Here is a 21,790-nt window from a genome sequence, read left to right as displayed (position 1 = left end):
CTCAATCCTTTCGAGTTTCAATCTACTTGAGAATTTTAGAAGAATAAATTGAAAACGCAATGAAAAACTAGAGGGAAAGAGATATCTGAATTAGCAGCTCCATTATCTAAGCAAAACCTGTAGGTACGTAGGTATAGAACCGTATGTCGAGTTTTAGACTTTAGACTGTATAACCTGTTTAAGTTCACTTCGACTTTCAAGTTCAGTCGTTTTTAAAAACTCTTTGGTGTAATGTGAAGCCTTCACAACATACACGGAGTTTCTAGACTCTAGCTGAACCTCTCGAACAGGTTTGAACGTTATCTTTCAATTTGTTAGAAAAAAAACTGGGGAATGCAGAAAAACGCCGATTTTGAACGTATCTTTGTTGTCATTTGAAGTACCAATTCGTACATCTTAGTTGAACCGTTGTAATAAGATTCCAAACTGTTCTGTCCATCAGTTCTTATAATACTGAGAAAATACAGATAAATAATAATAATATAGAGTGACCTGGCTGGCTCAGGTCTGGTGTCAGAGTTTTCAGGTCGCAACTGATCAATTTTAGGGCCTCTGACATGACCAAATGACTGCTTTATTGTCAGCCGGGACCGACGGCTCAACTTGTCCATCCGAAACACGAGATTGGCCCGAGATAAATATCTTTCCCGGGCCGGGATTTGAACCGGGGCCTCTGAATCATAAAGCCTCTAAATCATATTATCTGATCCACTCAACTACGGCCACTACAGATAATACAGATAATGGCTGAAAATCGCCGATCTTTTGCGTATCTCAGGCATTATTTTTAACCCTTAAGATAAAATTTCAGAACCATAGCTGAACAATTTCAGCATTTTATGTTGATTTTCTCCCGGAAAAGCTGAGGAAACACAGAGAAACGGCGATTCTGGGCGTATCTTTGGCATAATTTGAAAGCCCTTCCAATTCAATATGGAAGTAAATAGAAATAATTATACAGACCTTAGCCTGAACCTCCAAGGCTAAGTAAACTTCTTACAAGTTTGCTTGTAAAGGAAGGTTTTTGATATTTCTTGACAGCTTTTCTCAAAATCTACTCAAAAGGATCTATATTTTCGAAATAACACTTTTTCTTCCAATTGTCTCTTTTTCAGGCCTTAAAAAACTTCAATAATGCATCGAAAAATGAATGCTAATTATGAGGTTGTGGAGCATCATATTTTCTTGTATTTCCTTTGACTTTTGAAGCTGATCTAGAGATAAAGTGTTGAGTGTGAAATCTCCAGTTACGCAGCAGCATGTGATCAACATTTCAGTTGATAAAACAAATTTGGTAGATTATGATTCAAGAATTGGAAATTTGGAACTCATTTGAAGTTTACAAATAAGTCCATGATTGAGTTTTATTTATTCTCAATTTCTGAAGAGGATTTTAGATTAAATATTTAGGGGGCTGCTCGAGCCCCCTTAGCCTCCCCTACCTACGCCCGCACGGACGCAGTATCAGATGATTCGACAGAGTACTCTGAGTTGTGTTTAAAGGGCGAATAATGAAGTGAATCAAAAGAGAAACTACTGCAGATCTGCAGCACTACCAGAGAAAAAAAATAGAAAAAATTCTTCATGAATAAGGAAAAATATTGTATTTTCATCTACTACTAGCGAGTTGATGAAAGAATATTCAATGTATTTATAAACACAAGCGGTGTGGCCAAGCCACATGAGGCGTTTTCATACGAGTCGGCAGAGCAGGAAGCTCTTCGATTGGCTAATTGGGTTTGCGTTCGGAAATCAACTGATAATCAGCCAATCGGAGAACTTCAATATGATTTTAATATGTTGGTATTCAATAAAAATACTTTTTTAGGCTTTTCAGGCAGGAAGCTCTTCGATTGGCTAATTGGGTTGGCGTTCGGCAATCAGCTGATAATAATCAGCCAATCGGAGCTTCCTGCCTGAAAAGCCTAAAAAAGTATTCTTATTAAATACCAACATATTGAAATTATATTGAACGATTCTTCAACCATTTCTGTTAGAAACTTGAAAATGACATTCGAAGTTCCAATTGAAAAATTGGTTATGGCTGCAGGTTATATGACCAACAAAAGTAAATGTGGTGGATCTGACTTGAAATTATATTTATCTGTCATCTAAGAATATGAAAATCAAAGTACCTTTTTACAGAATTCCATTTTATTACTGAAGTGTAAAAATAATAAGAGTAGTACTTACTTAAATAGCGGATATAAATTTGATTATTTATTGCATTATTTTTGCTGAATTTCTCGGTTATAAATGTTCTCCATCAATCTGTAAACTTATTTAAATTGTGAATGCATTGCATTATTTATGCGGTTTTCTCGGTCATGAATTTTATATAGAGTGATTGATAGCATTCAATAGATAGGCTCGACAAATTAGGGGTATCACAAGCAACAGATATGTCTGATTGATTATAATTATTTAAGTTAATGATATATTTTTGAACCAATTTTTCTAAGGTCATTCAACAATTGAACATAAAATTTGATTTTGAATCAAGCAATCAGAGGAGTTTGTCAAGGATAAATCAGCCAAATTTTTTTTATATCGTGTGACCTGGCTGGCTCAGGTCTTGTGTGAGAGTTTTCAGGTCGCAACTGATCAATTTCAGGGCCTCCCACATGACTTAACGACTGCTTTTTAGGCAGCCGGGACCGACGGTTTTACGTGTCCATCCGAAACACGGGGGTGGCCCGAGATAAATATCTTGCCCGGGCTGGCATTCGAACCCGGGCCTTTGGATTACAAAGCCAGCATCTAATCCACTCGACTACGGCCACTCCATCAGCCAAGTAGAAGCACCTTCTTTGAAATGTAGCTTCCATTGCAATGCAACTGCGTGAACTCTCGGTTAAAATGTCACCATGATTTTATTGGAAAATTTGGTTCGAATACAGAATTTTTATTTCTGGAATGAATAGAAGACAAGGTTTTGAGTGATAAAGTTTTATTACCCACTTACACAATCTTCAAGGTCGAATTTTTCCAAAACTCTTACTACCATCTTAGGAATTCACAATACATAACATGTCAATAATTCTTCATTAAAGTTTATAAAAATCATTTCCTGCTAATTTGCTGTACAATTTGATGAATATAATACATAAGTTACATATCCAGACTAATTTGCTCCATTAAACTAGAAAAGATCTCCAGAAAATAATTTATGGCCAAAAGTCAAAATGTCCATCCATATATTTACCAAAACACTTACTATTTTGGCAATTACTTTTGAAATTACTGGTGCTAATGTTGGAGCGAGCTTTGGAATTGCTAAAGCGGGTAGTAAGATAATGCCAGCTTTAACCAAGAGGAAAACTACTACAACAGGAATTAGGACTAAAGCTAAGGGTTTTAATATGAGTGCAGTTAGCAAGCCGAAACCAAGTAGCTCTAAGAGTCTATGAAGTCCAAAGCCGTGAAGGAAGCTTCTTTTTTCTCGAGTCAAGAGAGAATCGTCTGGTGATTGGTTGACATCACTCATCAAGTCATTGGGTGCATCGGTTGATTCAGGCAGACTCAGTCCAACAATGGAGTGAACCTGAGTAAAGATCACCATCAGGCTGATAAAAATGAGTGCTCTTTGCAGTCCAAAGCAATCGCGCAGTCCACTCGAAACCATTTTGTCTCTGCAGGGCAGCTGGTATATCAACAAATGATGAGGGATGTTCCTGTTGAAAAAATACATGATCAATTATTTTTTTCGAAATGTGAAACGTGAATGTGCAAGTTCGTGAATTACAGTGTGCAGCGTGATTTAGTAGCAAATTATAGCTATGAAAGATTATATGATTAAGTTATTAAAGTACAATGAATATGAGTAATATGAAAAATGATTAATTATCAATTTATACAAATACAATGAATATAAGTAAGAAAAGCTCACATTGGGAACTGGAAACATTGTGAAATCTCGTGAATTACATAGTACAGCCAGTGAGAATAGAATTTAATTCTTAAAAATACAATAAATATAAGTAATTAGGAAATCATATTGTTATTAGGTAATACAATTACAAGGAATATAAATAATATGAGAGAAACATAATTAAGTAATAAACTGAATCAGGCAATAAAGGGAGATTAATATTCCAATCTGAGAATACAAGAAATATCAGTGGAAGAATTAATTAATTGAAATTCAATTGGAGAATATTGTACAAATTGAGAAATAAATAAGTTTGATGGAAACATTGAGAATACGAACAAAGCAGATGATGGAAGCTGATAATAAAATGAGTAAACTTATTCTGTCAATTATCTCAAACATTTGATCCTCCTCCAGTCAATTAATGAAATTGTCATGATAAAAACCTCCAATATTGTTTCTTTTTCAGAAGTGAGTTTCTGTACAATCAATTAGATTCTTTTCATGATTCTCAGTAAATAATTAAAATTGCCTGATAGTTGAAGAAAATTTTTTCAGAATGAATGATTCCAGCTGAATGCTGTGTCTCGATATGACCCAAGTAATAAACTGAACCAGGTAATGGAGGGAGATGGATAATTCAATCGTAAATACAATCCAAGACCAAACCAGACAATCTCTGAACTGATAAAAATAATTTGTTTGTTGTATAATTTTTATAGATTTTCTGATTTTTTTGAATATTTTAGTGGAAGAACTATTTGCTTTACTGAATGAATAAGTTAGTTTAGTATGTAATGAGTTAATAATTAACTCAAAAGTTAATTTATGAAGTTTATAAAGTTGATTCATTTTTTTAATGGATTATTAGTTCAATATTGGAAAAAATTGAAATCTAGAGTATTTCAATTTGAATGTATTCTATTGATCCTGATTGCTATTGAAGGCCTACTCACCGGTATCACTGGAGATGAGTGAATTCTGCTCAAGAACAGTCCAAACTTTGAGCTCTCGAATGGAGCACTAGGGAAATGATCGAGAAATCTGAATAAAAAATTCCCATTTTAATAGCTATTTTGATATCCGACCAATCGGAACTCATTGATTTTATTACCATGGAAATCAATTGATCTTCATCGGAATAATGAACCGAGTATACCTCCTCATTCAGCGTATCAAACCATGAGCTCTATTATTTTTTTCTAAAATCAAGCACATCGCGAATATCCATATTAGATTTAAAATGATGTTTTCTGATTGAACATATCGATTTGAATAATGCTCTTCTGGATAAAAGAGGCAAAAGAGGCAATCATCATTTCAACTATCAAGAGCTGATTTAAAAACAAAATTAATAAGAATGTAAGACATTGATCAATTAGATGAAGAACCCGGCCTTCCAATAAGTAAAAGCACTTTTCCAATCTGGTTTTCTAGTCTAGTCATTCAGGAAATGAGATTTGTCGAAACTTCACGAAAACATTCCACCTCATCGATGGACAGATTCAGCTGCCAATCAGGAATGATATTAATTTATAGTAACAATTTTAGAACTGATAATCTTCACAAATTCATTTAGTGGGCAATAACGAGAAAATAAGTAACCAAATAAGACCTATTCAATTATTTTATCGAAAGCTCTCAGAAATGTCACTTTGTGTGAAATAAACCTTTCGCCTGATATAAATCCATCACAACGCTGGAGGTACCTCATCAATTACCAAATTCATATGAATAAATCATTCTGTCGAGATTGGTGAGATTGTATTTGGAATTTGAAGATTCGAGACTTGAATTAGAGAAATATGTTAGAAGTTGGCCTTTCTGCTCCTAAATATCTTATAGGTAGGTATACTACCTACCTATGTATATGCCTTCCCACTTCAGGGAATTATTGAGTCAAGAATGTGTTCATGTTCGGGCAAGGATGCGGAATCCTCAGTTATGATAAATTTGCTCAAATATCATGGAATGTTAACTAGATGATTAAATACGTGATCCAAACTCACATCAGAGATCTAACTGGCCGGATAAAAATATCTTAATTGCATGCTAATAGATGAAGTGATTTGAGCGTATATTACTTTTGTAAAGGTCCTTGAACTCACAGTAATTTCTTGACCAAGTTTCACTTTCAAACCTCAGGAGTCAAGATTATACAATCTTCAGTGACTTATCATCATGGATTAGGGCTCTATATTACTCTATATAAAAATACTTGTACTAAAGTACTTGCAAGTACTTGGGCAAGTACTTGAGTACTTGCTCTACTTGTAGAGCTCTAAAAGCTCTATTAGTGCAAAATTCATAGTTTAAAATTCACACATTTTTCCAGAACTTTTGGACACTACAAGTTCGCACTTACAGCATAGGGAAATTTACATATTTGTGTGTATCAGATTTTCCCACCACTATCATGGAACTGCATGAAATACATAGACTGTATTATTCTTGTCCAGAGTAGGTCCAAGTACTTCAATAATAAGTGAAATATTCTGAATCTATTCAACCAATTTTATAAGAGGTCTCTGGTGCTGAAAGTGAAATCTGCGTTATTTTGTCTTCGATCTTATTCTTAAATGCTCAAGAAATATTTAATTATACGCAAAATTGATTCTCCACATAATATCACGACACAAAATTAATAATATCTTGTCAATATAGGCCTATTCTATCAAAAATATTGATACTTAAAGTTCACGCAGTCCCTTTACCATTATCTCTAAGGAATTGTTTCATTGCTCCAAATACACATCACACCATGTTGAAGTCAGATACAGTATATTCTCAAATAAATGAGAATGTAGAATGCTCTCTCTTACCAATAGATTTATATGATCCACCTAATGATCAATCAATATCTCTCTCTCTCTCTCTCAAAAAAAGCTCAAACAAAAATGAATTCTAGAAGGGTAATTATTGCTTTTTGCAGCTTGAGAAATCATATTGGTGATATTTGATAAAACTGTACTGAGGGAGTTGTTTTGATCCCCATTGCTTCCACTATCATCGATGGCCTTCGTTTCAGTTCTCGTTGCAAAAGGCCATAATATGTCCATGCCTAAGTCTATGCCTAAGGGAAAAGACCTTCCACTTATTCCAGTCATGTTCTTGGAATTCATAGGTTGTATTTCGTCTATGATTGGTGTGACTGATTCCTCTTCACTACCTGTGACATTTCTCTTAACAAGAACTGTTTCTGATCCAATGTCATCAGCAGCATGAAGAAACTTGATCTGAATACAAGTCAAAACAACGACAATGAATGTCTTCAGCAACACAGAGCTCGAGATGCTGGTCATCATCTTCTTTGAAGGTTTGCAGAATCAAGTTCACTTCTGGTCTATGAGATCTACCTGTGAATAAAGCATTCCAAATATCAAATCAAATTGCCAATAGTTTCAAGACAGAATGCATAGACAGAATGACAAAATTCACACGGCAATAGACAGAATGCCACAAATATTAAGACTGAATAGGAGAAGTTCTGACCCAAACCAAATACATATTTCAAGCCATCAATGAGCCTCATGACTGTTAGCCAAAACCGAAAATTCATCTTGTTCATCTTAACAATTACTCACTTGGCATACCGTGATCAAAAATGCGGTTCCCTCAGAGCGTAACCTTGTCATTGCACTGCGACTTGTTTGACCTCTGCGAATCACCCGAATCGGTTATCGTTGAAACGTACAACGTCAATTTTACGCAAGCGTATATCACGTTATTGTCTCATCTAGACACTAGAGCTCAATCAATACCCACTATTACTTAGTAATAGTAAGTAATCATACTTAGTAATAGTAGGTATTGGCTCAATGCACTTTAGAGAAAACTATCCTACGACTTGACTTGTTCGAAATGGAAACTTTATCTCTATCAATAATGAAACTTGACTTACAAAACTATATTACTAATATTATCTTATCATTTCTAATCAAAAAGCATTTGGAAATGTGATATTCACATAGAATAATTTCCCTGTGTGTTTTTTTAAGATGAGTACAAATCAACAACAAGCATCGGATTACTAATACATATTGACTCATAGAAATATAAATTAATTATAACTATAAAAAATTTATCAACCCAAATACAAAATTCTTCAAAAAAACTATATATGGTCTGTAAATTTTTGTGATCTTTATGAAAGTGTTTTCATAACCTCATTTGGACTATATTAATCAAAATTAGGAGAGAAACAGTTTTGAGTTTATCCTGTTGGTTCTCTCCCAATCATTAATTTGATATTGTGATTGTGGAATGGAATAAATAAATAAATAAATGAATAAAAAGATAAATGAATAGAGAAATATTGAACATGGATAGGTATGTCTGTAGGGAATATTGTTAATAGGAAAAAAACGGGATTGTTTGGAAATTTTTCCCAAACAGGTAAAGCTTTGGGCTTTATAGTTTTCCGAAGGATAATATAATATATTTTGTAAATTTTCATGTGATGTAAACTTATGGACGCTTGAAAAAGTTTAAAAATCGATCAAGATCAATCAATCAGAATATTACTGTCATGTCGTCGAAAACAGTATTAATAATAATAATTTCTATTGCCAAAATTAATACATGCTAACATTTCATAATAGATAAAGTATAAAATCATTCTATTAATACCTTAGAGATAATTCGATAATGGAAATCAAATTTTAGAAGAAAGAAGCACATATTAAAAACAAAACAATTTAAATACACTATTGTCATCACCCTGCAAAGGAAAACTCCTGTCCGCTCAGTGAGAACATCAATTCAAAACAAAATCAAGTCAATATAGAAAAAAGAAAAACAAGGGAGTTGATAGTGGAAAGTAAACTACAATATATTACTGATGTCAAAGAAAACGTTTTCAACGATTCATTCAGTGAAATGTAATCTATTCAGGCTATATCAGCTCCATTTGAGGAATAATCTTGGACAGAGAGGAATTATATAAATATAGACTATAGTATCAAGACAAATAGTAGTTGAGTTGATGAAAACTTGACTATTATTAATTATTCATGAACAAACAGAAGAACCAACTTACCGCCAAAAATAGCAACAAACACTCAGCTCTGATCACAAAACAGAATTTCCAACTGATGACCGGATGAGAAGTTATAATTGAATCCTTTACAAGTTATTAATTCGTAATTGTAATATCAATTTATTCCTTCAATCGTGAAACAGCAAATTTGATACGGCTTGTTGCTTTGAGTGTGATTAATTTCACGATATAATGCGAGCTCATATTTATTCTTTCTCTCTCTTCCTCATTCACCATCCATCACCATTCACCTTCCTCATTCTTCTCTTCCATCATTTGCCAGTTGTCATACTTGATAGAGTCAGCTTGCAGGAATAATCTTGTGTATGTTTTTTTATAATGTAGGTACCCCTTCGATACACTGCAATGAACAAATCGCAAATTAGCTATTGAAATGGAATCTTCTAATTTTGAATTTTAATAACTCGTAGTTATTAGTCCTTCGGATTAATTAATTCAATGTTTTATCAAGTTACTTTTAATTGAGCAAGTTCAAGTTCAACTTGAGTCATGAACTTTAATGGAAACTTAACAGAAAGATTGGAGGCGTATGAGATATGGCTCTAGAGGAGAATTTTGAAGGTATCAACATGTAATCAATGCTACAATTCTCAGAAGGATGTATTCAGAAGAGAGTCACTGTATAATGATAGAAGTGAGGAAGCTACAGTTTGGATCAGGATCATATCAAGGTAGTGCCAACCTTACAAGCCCATGACCCACTTAAATTTAGAAAAAAATCAGCTTCTATCACCTCTATAGAAAAAAGGATCAAGATTTGATTATGAGCCTCCCCCTTCAATAATTTGAAGAAAGCAGAAACTTAACATCATTATGATAATAATACAGTTTATTTTGCAGGGGAGAGTAATGGAAAGGAGAGGAATCGGCAAAAGTAGGATTCCAAGGTTGAGTTTTGGAACCAGTTTGTGAGACTGGTTCTCTATAAAGATACCGCGGAATGGTTCCGTGCAGCCGTGGATTAAGTGAAATTAGTTATTACTAACTAGTAAAGTAGTATAACATTTAGTCATAGTCACAGTAATAGCCGGAAGTCTGGAAATAGATGGCTATATTGAAAAGAAGAGGAAGACCAAGTTCGAAAACGTTCAATTGATCAGAGAAAAACTGGTTTAATTTTCCCTGTATCAACTTCATTTTGCTTGAAAACTTACTGAAATAGCTTCATTGGATAGGGAACCTTTTAAAAATTCCTACAGCTACTAGAATTGGTCCAGCCATGGGAAGTTTCCAACTTTAATTAACTCTCATCCGAAGGACTCATTAAAAATTAATTGTGACAAGAGTTGTAGTGAGCAGATCGATTAGCCCTTGAATATTTCAACGTGACCGACTTCAATGTTGAACCTACATCAGGGTTAAAGTTGCGAATAATTTTTTTTACATTCTCACTTCAAGAATTTTTGAGTTGGATTCGCATCTCTCTCAATATGCTTTGACGAAGAATGGTTTTGAAGGACAAGATTTCATTTGAAATCCTGAAATCTCAATTCTTGCGAAATACAGGTCGCACCTGGTGCTGTGGTAGCCCACTAGTCCATTAGAATTCCCACATGTGGAAAGGTATTGAGCATGCTCTCTCTCGTACGTTTACAATTCAATTTACTCACCTTCTTCTGTTTCATCTCACAGAATCCATTCTCTTGAGAGTATGTACAGTTCATTCTTCATTGATTGAATGTTGAAATTGTAAGTATTGTAACTCTTATTACGTTCACGTTACGATTACAATACCTTTTTTCCATCAACTGAAAAAAATTGATACGATTTATCGAAACCATGGTAGGGAGATTTACACCTTATTCATTCTATGACTTATTATTTCGCCTCCATGTGATCAACATTTTTTTTTCTCAAGGCTCTCATGCTATTGCAAAATATAAATCGAAATGTTCTATTACAAAAAAGAACATTCACAATAAAGTATTAATAAATGTATCATGATTTTTTTGTTATCTTCATCGAGGACCTATAAAAAGAGCTGAAATTTGATCAAACTCGACGAATCATGTTCATGATCGACTCTTAATAATATCTATAATTACGAATTATGAAAGTATTTTGACCCGGCTAATGATTTTGTCCCTCCCTTATTCCATGATCAGAGTTGAATAGCCACCTAATGACTGCGAGTGTTGAACTCTGAATAATTAGTTACTCATGGAATTCTTCAATATTGTTTCTTTGTCAACATTAAATAATTCAAACCTTTTGAAATCAGAAGTGAAAATGAGTTGATAAGGGAGAATATTTATTGTTTTCAGTGGATTAATATGAGAAGGGCTTATACTTATCTCATAGCATTTTAATATCAAATCGGTGCTGTTACGGATATGAATTATGAAAGTATTTCTGTTATGAGATTTCTGGTTGGGAAAATCAGAGCGCTTACTTAGCCTCTCAAGAGCCTCTTGTTAGACTAATGTTTTTCAACAGCACTACTCATCACCATGGTTCTCACGATACACATTTTTCCATATTTTACTAGCTTGTCAGCTCTTTTTTCATCTTTGTGGACAAAGCAGCAAAGCTTTTTTGGGCCACTTTTCTTCATCCGTTGTACAAACATTGCGCAATCCACATCAATTATTCACTTCACTTCTCTCTTCTTCCCTTTCCGTTGCTCCATGGAATCGTTTTTGTTTGGAAGAATGATCTGAAGAGCTTACGTTGGCTATAGGTGGTGAGCATTTGGAAATGATACTGCGTTTAATCGACAATATTTTATTTGAATTCTAATAAATTTTCGATAGAATGAATGAAAAATTGTTGGTCGTTTATTTTTGTCATATTTCATTCATAATATTGAATGATATTCACGACTATTGTGTGATTTGTCACTTGAATTACCATCGTAAAAGCCCAAGCTCAACTTACATGTGTATTATTCTTAGCAGTATGAGATAGCAGGTATATCTTGGGCTTGTTTTCTCGCAAAAATTTTCTAAATAGCCCATTCAAATGAAAGAGATGATTTTTTTATTTAAATTGGTCACTTGTATGGAACATTTGAAAAAGGTAAATATTAAAATCTTTCCTGGTGGGAGAAGAAAATAACGTATTCTGAGAAAAGAATGTAATTTTCTACTTGAGTAATTGAGTCGGATGCAATCAATGGCCTACTGGAAATTCTAAGATTGAATGACAGATAAGAACAAGAAGCTCTGACAGAACTCCAATAAAATGTGAATTCCACTTTTTTCTTATCTCCATCACTAATCACAAATGTTTGCTAAGAATTTATGATGATCCTGAAAAATGATCATTGTCATTAATCGATAAAGACCTACATTCTCATAGTAGTTTTTGATAGTTTACTTTTTATTATGCCAATTTCGGACATCTATATTGATCATTTTTAAATTCAAAATTTGTGTCTTCATTTGTTTTGCTTTTGGAATTTAAATCTTTGTAATGAGACACATAGTACATAGGCTAACTAAGATTTGGAATGTTGTAGCCCATGTATTGAAATGGGTACAGTTTTGAGCATAAGCCTGCTGAGCCATTTCAAACGTTATAATTATTGTACAATATGGAATAAATAAATTAATCAACGTTATAAACGATATACTGCTATCATGTTGGAGTGGAACCTCTCAGTTCCCTCTAATAAATTATTATTGAGTCAAAGATTCAATATTATTAATTATAGTAGCCTGTTCAATGCTTCTCATATTATCAATTTCACTACTTGAACGCAAACTTTCTTAGTATTTTATCACATGCTACACAGACAATGGAATGTTTGAGAACAATGTTGTGAATATATTCGTGATAAAATTCGATTAGATGCGTGTAATAACTTTCAGTATGGACCACGCTCCATTAGCAGAGTGTAATTGAATGAGATGTGAGCTGTGAGCTGTGATGATTTGCATTCATTGAGGCTGCTGCAAACCACTTCATTCTCTTTGTGGCATCATTTCGCGCCAAAGGAATCGCCAAGTAAATAATCCAGGTGAGCTTTGCCAGTATAAATTCTCAACACATCTAAGTTCTTATGCATTAGTCCAGTTTGAATAGGATCGAATCGAATTATTATTTGCCATAATTTAGAACAATGATAAAAAAAACATCAAATTACTTCAATAAATACATGGAATAAATAATAATATTTCTCTAAAAATATCCAGTTGATCAAAACAATCATAGTTCCATGGTAGAAGTCAAAAGATTTCATAGCTCTGGCTTATTATTCATCTGTAATTCTCAATTTTCTATGAATATTATCATTAGCCCGATAATTATACTAACGTCCTCGCTGGACGTTGATGTAATTGAATATAGTTAGTTTAATTCGATTTTAGTTTTGTAATAGTTGATGATTGTAATGATACATTTTGTATTGACGGCTCATAAACTACTTACTTGAGATTCTTCTAAGGCTTGTCGCAAATTGAGACGCGACGCGACTTGACATGACGTCACGTTACTCTGCTTGATAAGTTGATCAATCAATCAATCATTTTATTCATTAAAATGCATTACAAAATTAGTCCGCTAAACCTAAAAGATTTCACAGCAGGTGCCTACAAATATAATAAAATACATAAATGCTAACTTTAACAATAAACTAAGGAAAAAATTCATGAAACTGAGAGTTTAGGAATTTAAAAAGAAGTATGAGGTATTAGATGGTCTAAGGATGATTAATAGGGTATAGGGTTAATGGAAATTGGGAAAAAAGGAAAACTCAAAAACTTCAAATCATAAAACAAAATTAGATTTAAAATAAAATAAACTTGAAACTCGATAGTATCACATGTAATCACATTAAACATCCCCTATCATTACAACAAAGTTATAGGTATTTTAGTATCTCATATTGTGAATTCAATTCCCCTCCCCTATTCCCCATACTAGGATGATTTTCATTTTCAACTCCTTATTCAAAAATTCATTGATATTCTTCATGATTGAAACAGTTCCATCTAGAATATTGAGCCCTAATACGTGAATTGTGTGTTAGATGAATTAAAAACATTCCAATTGAATCATTAGAAAAAGAGATAATTAGCATCTTTCTTACTACTCAAATCATTTCTAATTGTGGCCACAGTTGTATTGAGTGTTCGAAGTTGAATAAATATATTACATATACCTCTTAGAAAAATCCTTTTCCATCAATCTTATTCACTCGATTACTATTGTTATTCTATAACATTTTCAGACACCTGATCATTTACACATCCACATCTACATTGCTTGTACTATTGTTGTAGGAGAATGTATCTTCGGAGATGTCAGCTATTCGCACTATTACTAACAGTAATTCAAATCCATGTCTCGGATGAATCATGGACCTCATCAAATATGAACTTCGATGGACATCACAGAGCACCTCAATCAAACATACAACTACAGCCACTCTACAGGATTAGTCCATCCATGGAAACTCATGATTCCTTGCAATCTTCCGCAAATACACTGGACTAATAAATTATAAACTTTATTATTGCCAAACATTTGTGAATAAACTCGATTTCCATAAATAAACAGACATAAATGAACATGTTAAAATAAACTCGACTGATACTAATAAATTCGACTTGTACGAGCGCAATAGTTCAATACATGGATGCGATTTCTCTTATAAACCACTTTTCAAGATATCGATTTGAGCTGATTTTATTATAAAGTTTCTTTTACAAAAATATTGTATCTTCTCAGTTACTTTAATTTAATTTTCACAGCCACTAGTTAACTAAGGTATCTTAGAGACCGCAATATGCATTGCAATAGTTTTTTCACCAACTGACAACATGGCTCGATCTAGAATCGCTATAGGTCGTCTCATTTCTGCTACAGTCAAAGTTATACACTTCGAAATTATGCTTGAAGCCTATAATCGTTGAATAAATTGTTGTTTATCTCCAGAGTTCTTTACAATTTATTATGAGCGATCAAGATAATTTGATAAGGGAAACAACAGCTAAATCAATAAACAATCTCCTCAATAATAATTGATAAATGGAATAATGTTGAGGGAGATTATTTAAAACTTCTTCATGTAACTTGAATGCACTTCCGTTTCTCATCTATTAACGCGTGGACAGTAAGGAATGATCTCAATATTATAGTCCATAATATGATTGGCTGGTATACGAGAGTCTTGATCAATTTTGTTTTTTTTTGTTTATTTTTACAAAATAAATTTGAACATATTCCCTGATCAAAAATTACATGTTTTTAGTAGCATAGTAATTGAAATAATAAATGGTGATTACTGATGAGATAAAATACTCCTTGAAATGAGTGTTTCCAACAATGGATAGTAACAATCATGAAGGAATTTCTCAAATAATGGGAAGATCCACCATGGGAAGAATCCAGAGAATGAATGTTTGGAGTCCGAAAACGGTTTCATTGCAACATTCTCTGGAAAAAGCACGACAAAATTCTCGCCTCAACTCATTAAGCCTGCTTCCTCATATATGAGGCGGATTATTTGATTACGCGGTTTCTAGAGGATTCACATCTTGCTTTTACATCTCGCCATCTTCATTTGCATTTATATTCTACCACAAAGACCCCATCACAGTCGCCATTTTGTTTCTGAATGCAAGATGTTAATAGTGACTTCAACTTACAAGTAGTATGTGACTCTCACAATCACTTCCAGAATAAAAGTGCAGTGGATACGCTTAGGAATGAGTTACAATAATTAGCTGGAATTGAAAATTGAATGGAGACGTACAACATAATATTTTTAATCTGTCCCTATGAGTTCAAAAACGTTAATATTGTGACCAAACCATAAGACCAGTTTATTTATTTAGCATATGGCAGTATATACAACACATTTATAATCACAAAATTCGAAAAAAAGAAAACAATAGAAAATCCATATATAAAACGAATGAAAATATCTTAGTCACTTTTGACCTGGAAATTAGAGGCATGCTTCCAGGGTATTTAAGTAGGCTATTGATGCTGGTTTAGCCACCAGGAAATCTTCATGTGGACCCGTCTTTATAAGACCAATAAAGAAATATCCCATGGAACAAATTTTATATTTTCGGCCACCAGTCTGATTCCAAGAACGGCCTTAAGACAGAAATAATGAGATTTCCTATTATTAACTATTTTTCTGGGGGCTGGTCTCTAACGGTTGAACGAACATGAGCATATGCAGTCGACTTACATTGTTTTGTCATTAGAGATGATTGTGATCACCGCGAATTGCTTCGAGCAAAATGTTTCGAATTGAGGTTTTCGTATTTTCAATTCATGTTGTTCATTTCTTTATTCGCTGCTCAATTTGAGGTTAAATTATTTTTCTATTGTTGTTAATTGTAATTTTCCAGTAGCTTATTAATTCTTATTGTATGTTTATTCTATTCTTATTTTGTTATGTTAGAAATCTCTCGCTGATTAAGTGTATGTGCATGCACGTTCAAGTGGCTAGCCTTGGTCTCATGATTTGGTCTGAAGGTCAAACTCAACGTGTGGAGGGAGTTTTTCAATTTCAACAGTTCCAAGTTTTACCAATCGCATTAATAAAACATAAGACCTGTTGGCCTATTTCAATGGAGTTCAGCATTGGATAATTATAATCGTTGATGATTGAAAATTTCATTATTAAATGAATAAATTTTGTAAAATTCATTTAAAAAATATTGTAATATGGATAAATCTTAATGATGGGTTGAGGGTTGAAAAATATAGGCTATCGAGAATAACAATGGACAAGTTTTCTACAACCGATGGATAATAGAAAATCAATGCATATTGACAGTCTTGAAAAAACAAGTTCACAATCATTAGTATCAAATAATATCATATCAAATCAAGCTATTGAGTTCTTCCAAGTTATGAAGCTCGATTATACAGCAGAAACACTGTAGAAAATCGTTTCCGAAGAATGGTGAAGCAATACAGCTTTAATTTTCGGATTTTCATGGTATAGGAGAAAGTTCCACAATAGAAACCCAATAAATTTGTATTCGAACCGGAACTTATTCTATCATGAACTTTCAGATTGGAGATTGGGAAGAATCGTAGCACTTTTTATCTGTCACAGAGTAAAATATCCATTCGATTATTGAAGTTGCGGATCGCTGCCGAAAGTTTTCGGAAAGAAAATATTGGAGTGATGTTGAGAGATGACAAATTTGAGTTGAATATTTCTTCTGGAAGGAAATATAAGTTTATCTCAAGATTGTTCAAAAGTAATAACCTATCGATTGATGTGCAAAAGTCGATCGATGTTCGATTAATTTTATGATTTCCCTGTCGCAGTTTGAAATTGTGTAGTGGATTATCGACATGTTTTCAAGATTGACTCAAGAACGAACACTGGAGATCAAAATTGAATGAGATTCGAACACAAGCTTCGTGTACACCCGACCAATATAGTACATCATATACTACTCTTATCATTCCAGTCTTTGTTGAAGTAGAATCGCCAGGATAGAAAATGCTTATCTGTACGGTTTGAGAGTTGAGAAATAGTTATTTGTGCAACTAGTGTGCAAAGTGTCAGTTTGCTGCACCGAAAGAAACGTTTACGCCCGAGCCGTAGGCGAGGGCGGAATGGTTTCTTGAGTGCTGCAGAGGAACTTTGCGCACGTATTTCACATTAAGTTTTTCCTACAGTTACCATTGAATATGAGAAGTGGGTAATTATGGGTAAAATTGCCTGAAATCTATCAAATGTTTTTTCTGTGTAATTTTATTATTGATAAAAACCTTAATCCTAAAATCCTAAAGTCCTCGTTGTCCTTGGTTATAATATATAATGAATAATAATTAGCGCGTTGTGCTTGGTTGCACCTCTGCTCACTATAGCAGCCACAGCAGTCACTGTTACCAACTTCATTTTGATTTTGCTGCATTGTTGCTCCATATAACCTACTAAGTATTTTGTGTTGCCATGTTGCAAATCTGGAGTGCAGAAAAATTTTTCCCGCACTAGAGCGGAAAAGTGATTCTTTGCATTCTGTAATCAGTGCAGCAATGGCCACTTTTCAACGTAACTGTAGGAAAAATTATATAGTTGGATCCAACTTTCAAGCCTATTTTGTGTGTATGATTTCGGCCTATTATGAAATGATGAATGCAATGAATAATACAGTACTTGGGATCTGGAATGGATTATTTGTGGTTGAATAAATCATTATTATAGTGCAGTAAAGAGTTCACAGGAGACCGACATTGTAGGAGGCTGGTTCCAGATTTAATCTTAACTACTTTTTGTCCTTCTGGGCTTTTCTGGAGCTCTCTCAATACCGACTGAGATGAGGATAATATATACATGAAAACACAGGCCCACTGGGAAGATGGTGTTTTCAAATTTTATTATTTATGACGAATTTTCTCATAACAATGAATTAATTTCTATCCCGTTTGAAAAGAATAAATGAAAGAGAAAAAAAAGATATGTTAGGTGATCATATACTCATACTTCAAGTACCAGTAATTAACATATACATGAAACAAGTTACTGCTGTTGACTGGATTACTATAATCAGGATTAATTGGGTTTCACAGTGAGTATCTTGTAGATAAGCGTAGACATCCTTCATAAGAAAATATCTTATAATTAGCTAAGAATGGCAAATTTTCTTTATATGAGCAATAAGAGATTCGCTGGGCTAGGTGATTCAAGTTGAAGGGATACTAAGTAAACTTAATATCATACAATATTCTAACACGACATATGGAACCACAGGTAGGTATTATAGGAACTGTATAAATAGTACTAGTGAATGATATATTGTTGATTCCAAATGTTGATTCATTCTAATTGAACTAGTTTCAATGACAAAGCATCATTTTCAGAAAAGTCAATCACTGAAGATTCTGCCTATAGTATAATGAGTATAAATTCACCAATTGAAGTCTATGCTCACCAACCACTAAAGATACCTTGAGCATCGAAACTAGTTTGGTTGAGAAAATCACATTCGAAATAAAAAGATATTGTTCATTCATCACTCAAAACTTAATATGGTTGATGAATTAATGATTCTTATAATATAATATGATTTCAATATTATATTCTATATGAGCGAGAAATCATATTATTCACAGTGATTCGAGCAGCACACTCGAATATTGTACCTTTGCGATCCACATGTACGTAAATCTATTTCCGTCAGGATATTAATGGTATCGAGTTGTTGGTAATTGGTTGGAGCGTTGAATCGATGGAATTTCTCTTGCTCCTTCTCTTCTCCAATTCACTTACTTTCTCTCTCTCTCTCTCTCTCTCTCTCTTTTGGTCCATTTCTGTCTGCGAGCTGGGAGGCTGGGAGCAGATTTGCCGCTGCCAATTACTGTGGGATCACTATTAACGAGACACACCTTTCAGTCGGTGTACACGCAATTAACTTGTGGAAACTCGCTGTTACCGTAACACTGACTGGACAGTATTTACAATAGATGTAACTTGCCCGGAAAAGCTGCTCCCTCTGAAAAAATCACTTACTTGGAACACTGGATACTGCGATTGATGGAAATTGAATAGAAGGTTCCATTCCAAACTTGGATGAGAAATAATACTTTTATTTATTTTTTATTCGTGGATACAATATTAGAAATCATATGAATATGATTGGGTAGCAACAACAGGCTTGGCCAAAAACTATTCCATTCCCAAATTTCGATCGTGTCACATGTCCAAAAAATAGGATCATAGTTAAATATCTGGACAGCAGGTTTTGGGTTTTCAAAAATCCGGTCAATGACGCTCCAACAGCATCAACTATATCTTGAAAGATCTGGTCATACTATTTTTCATGCGATATTTGATCCAGAATTATAAAATCAATGACTCAATTAATCTACTCGTTTGGTATTGTCTTTCTTTGATGATATTGCTCTCAGTAATATCATACCACAGACAAGAAAATTGTTCAGACTACGAAAATAAGCAACAAACTTGCATCATACTCGTAGATCATACTCTTCTGAATTGTAGAATCATCTTTGAGCGTGATGACAAATTCAAATCTCTCTAAAATCTTGATATATAGAGGTTTTCAAGATGAATCATCATGCAGGGTTCAATTGAATTTATGGAAGCAAATATCCAAATAGATGCATGATTATTGATTGTATTTAGGTCGATTGAAGAGTCACGCAAGTCAGTTGAAGAATTTATTTGTGAGTTGTAGTAATTATATCTCGTTAGGTTTCTAATATACACGCTTTGAAAATCGATTAATTGGCTTATTAAATATGATTGATACAAGTCGAGAGTGATGGCTGATTTTCGGAGTTTCAATAGCTCTTAATTAGTAAATTGCAGGGAGCTCATTCAAAAGTCAAAATAATTCAGCCTGATGATGTGTTGCTCATCAATTGAAGAGACATATCCCCGATACTCTGATTCACTTATTATTAATTCTGTGTTATTATTTATTCGGGAATGCATTTTTTTAATTAGTGATCCATACGAATTGATGGAATTATCACTGCAAATAATAAATATAGGATTGATAATACTGTACATAGGATCTCGTCGAACTTGCTTGATTCAAAAATTTTCAATAACACAAGAAGAGAGTATCGAATGAAATCCTGTACTCCCTGAAAAATTCAAGTAACCAATAAGATAAATCAATGCTGGATCCAACTTTTATTTTTGTAGTTTTTTCACGATCTCGTTAGTTTGAAATCAGTGCAGTTTCTCGTTAACTCATTATATCAGATCTATCCTATGTGAATTGAATAATTCAGATCTGGCTGTTTAAATAATAATAGTGGTAATTGATCTTTTATATAATATAATATATATATATATATTATATATATATATATATATATTATATCAATGATAATCATAGTAGCTTATTTCAGTCAAAAATGATTTTTTTATCACACCATCTACCGTCATCCTAACGGGTTAATACTTTTCCTTTGCGGTATGAAAATCATCATGAGAACTGGACAGTTTTCGAGATTTAGCGCAACAAATAATTCTAATTCTAGAGATATGCACATCCACCATTAATGATTTCTTCCAATTTCCCGATTTGATCATCGACACAAGTCAAACTGATTTGAAGTAATCAAAAATGAGGCTTTTAGTTTATTCATTTTTTTAATAAAATCCCTGCACTTGCTCCCGGCTCAGGAACTGTGACTCTTTCAAAAAATGACAGAGTCATTTCTACAGTAAATGAAATTAGGCTGCCGAAGAAGAAAATGGAATTCGATTATTCAAAAAGCATTTTGTGAACGGTTTTTCTTAATAATCGTCATTACTCGATTTTAAATTCACAATTACATACTATAATTATATTCATATAAGTGATTGATTCCAGAAGTCATTGTCAATTACCAGTTTTTTTCTATCATCACGACAAATAAACCAATATTCAAATCAAATTGGATCCAACAATGATTGTTGTGGATGTAGATATGCAATAATTTTCACAGTAGATTCATTCAAATAGTCCATAGCCTGGCAAGAATCAGAATTGTTTCTGGCTGGAGTCCCACTGATTTCATCTCAAGCTCTATCCATTCAAAAGATTATTCCAAATTATTTTGGCCTGAAGTCAGTAATGGAAGTTGATGGTATGATTCCATTCAATTAAACTTGGTGAGTCCTCAGTAGTTATGGATGATTCAAAAGTTGTTTCAATATATTGCGACTATATATGCTATTATTTATTCGTAGATACAATTATTACAAATCGTATTATAAATATCATCAGGCTTGGCACAAATTTATTCTATTCCCAAATTTTGATGTTCATCAAAGTTTTCATCACAGATCATAATAGTATTAAGTAAAAATGTAAAACTGCAAAGATTTAATACTGAATCCGAACAAATCATCAGTGTGCAGTCATAAATCCACTATACAAGATGTTCAGAATGTATTTTATTGCACCTTTTCCTAA

At 33.3% G+C, this 21,790-nt stretch overlaps 1 protein-coding gene and 1 long non-coding RNA gene across 4 annotated transcripts in view; one reads left to right on the top strand and one right to left on the bottom strand.

The window, feature by feature from the left end:
- The window catches only part of LOC111050043 (glutamate receptor ionotropic, NMDA 2B), a 345,263-nt gene that overhangs the window by 27,327 nt on the left and 296,146 nt on the right, over positions 1–21,790 (top strand). The gene's annotated exons all lie outside the window — the stretch shown is intronic.
- Positions 2,934–5,442, bottom strand: LOC111064533. Its single transcript, XR_005571474.1, has 2 exons — positions 4,828–5,442; positions 2,934–3,674 (listed from the first exon to the last, which is right to left on the bottom strand). It is a non-coding gene; the product is annotated as an uncharacterized LOC111064533 (long non-coding RNA).

The sequence above is a fragment of the Nilaparvata lugens genome, chromosome 5 (assembly GCF_014356525.2).
Source record: "Nilaparvata lugens isolate BPH chromosome 5, ASM1435652v1, whole genome shotgun sequence".
Lineage (NCBI taxonomy): Eukaryota > Metazoa > Arthropoda > Insecta > Hemiptera > Delphacidae > Nilaparvata > Nilaparvata lugens.
Note: the sequence above shows the minus strand (reverse complement) of the source record. Positions and strands in the feature narration are given on the sequence as shown.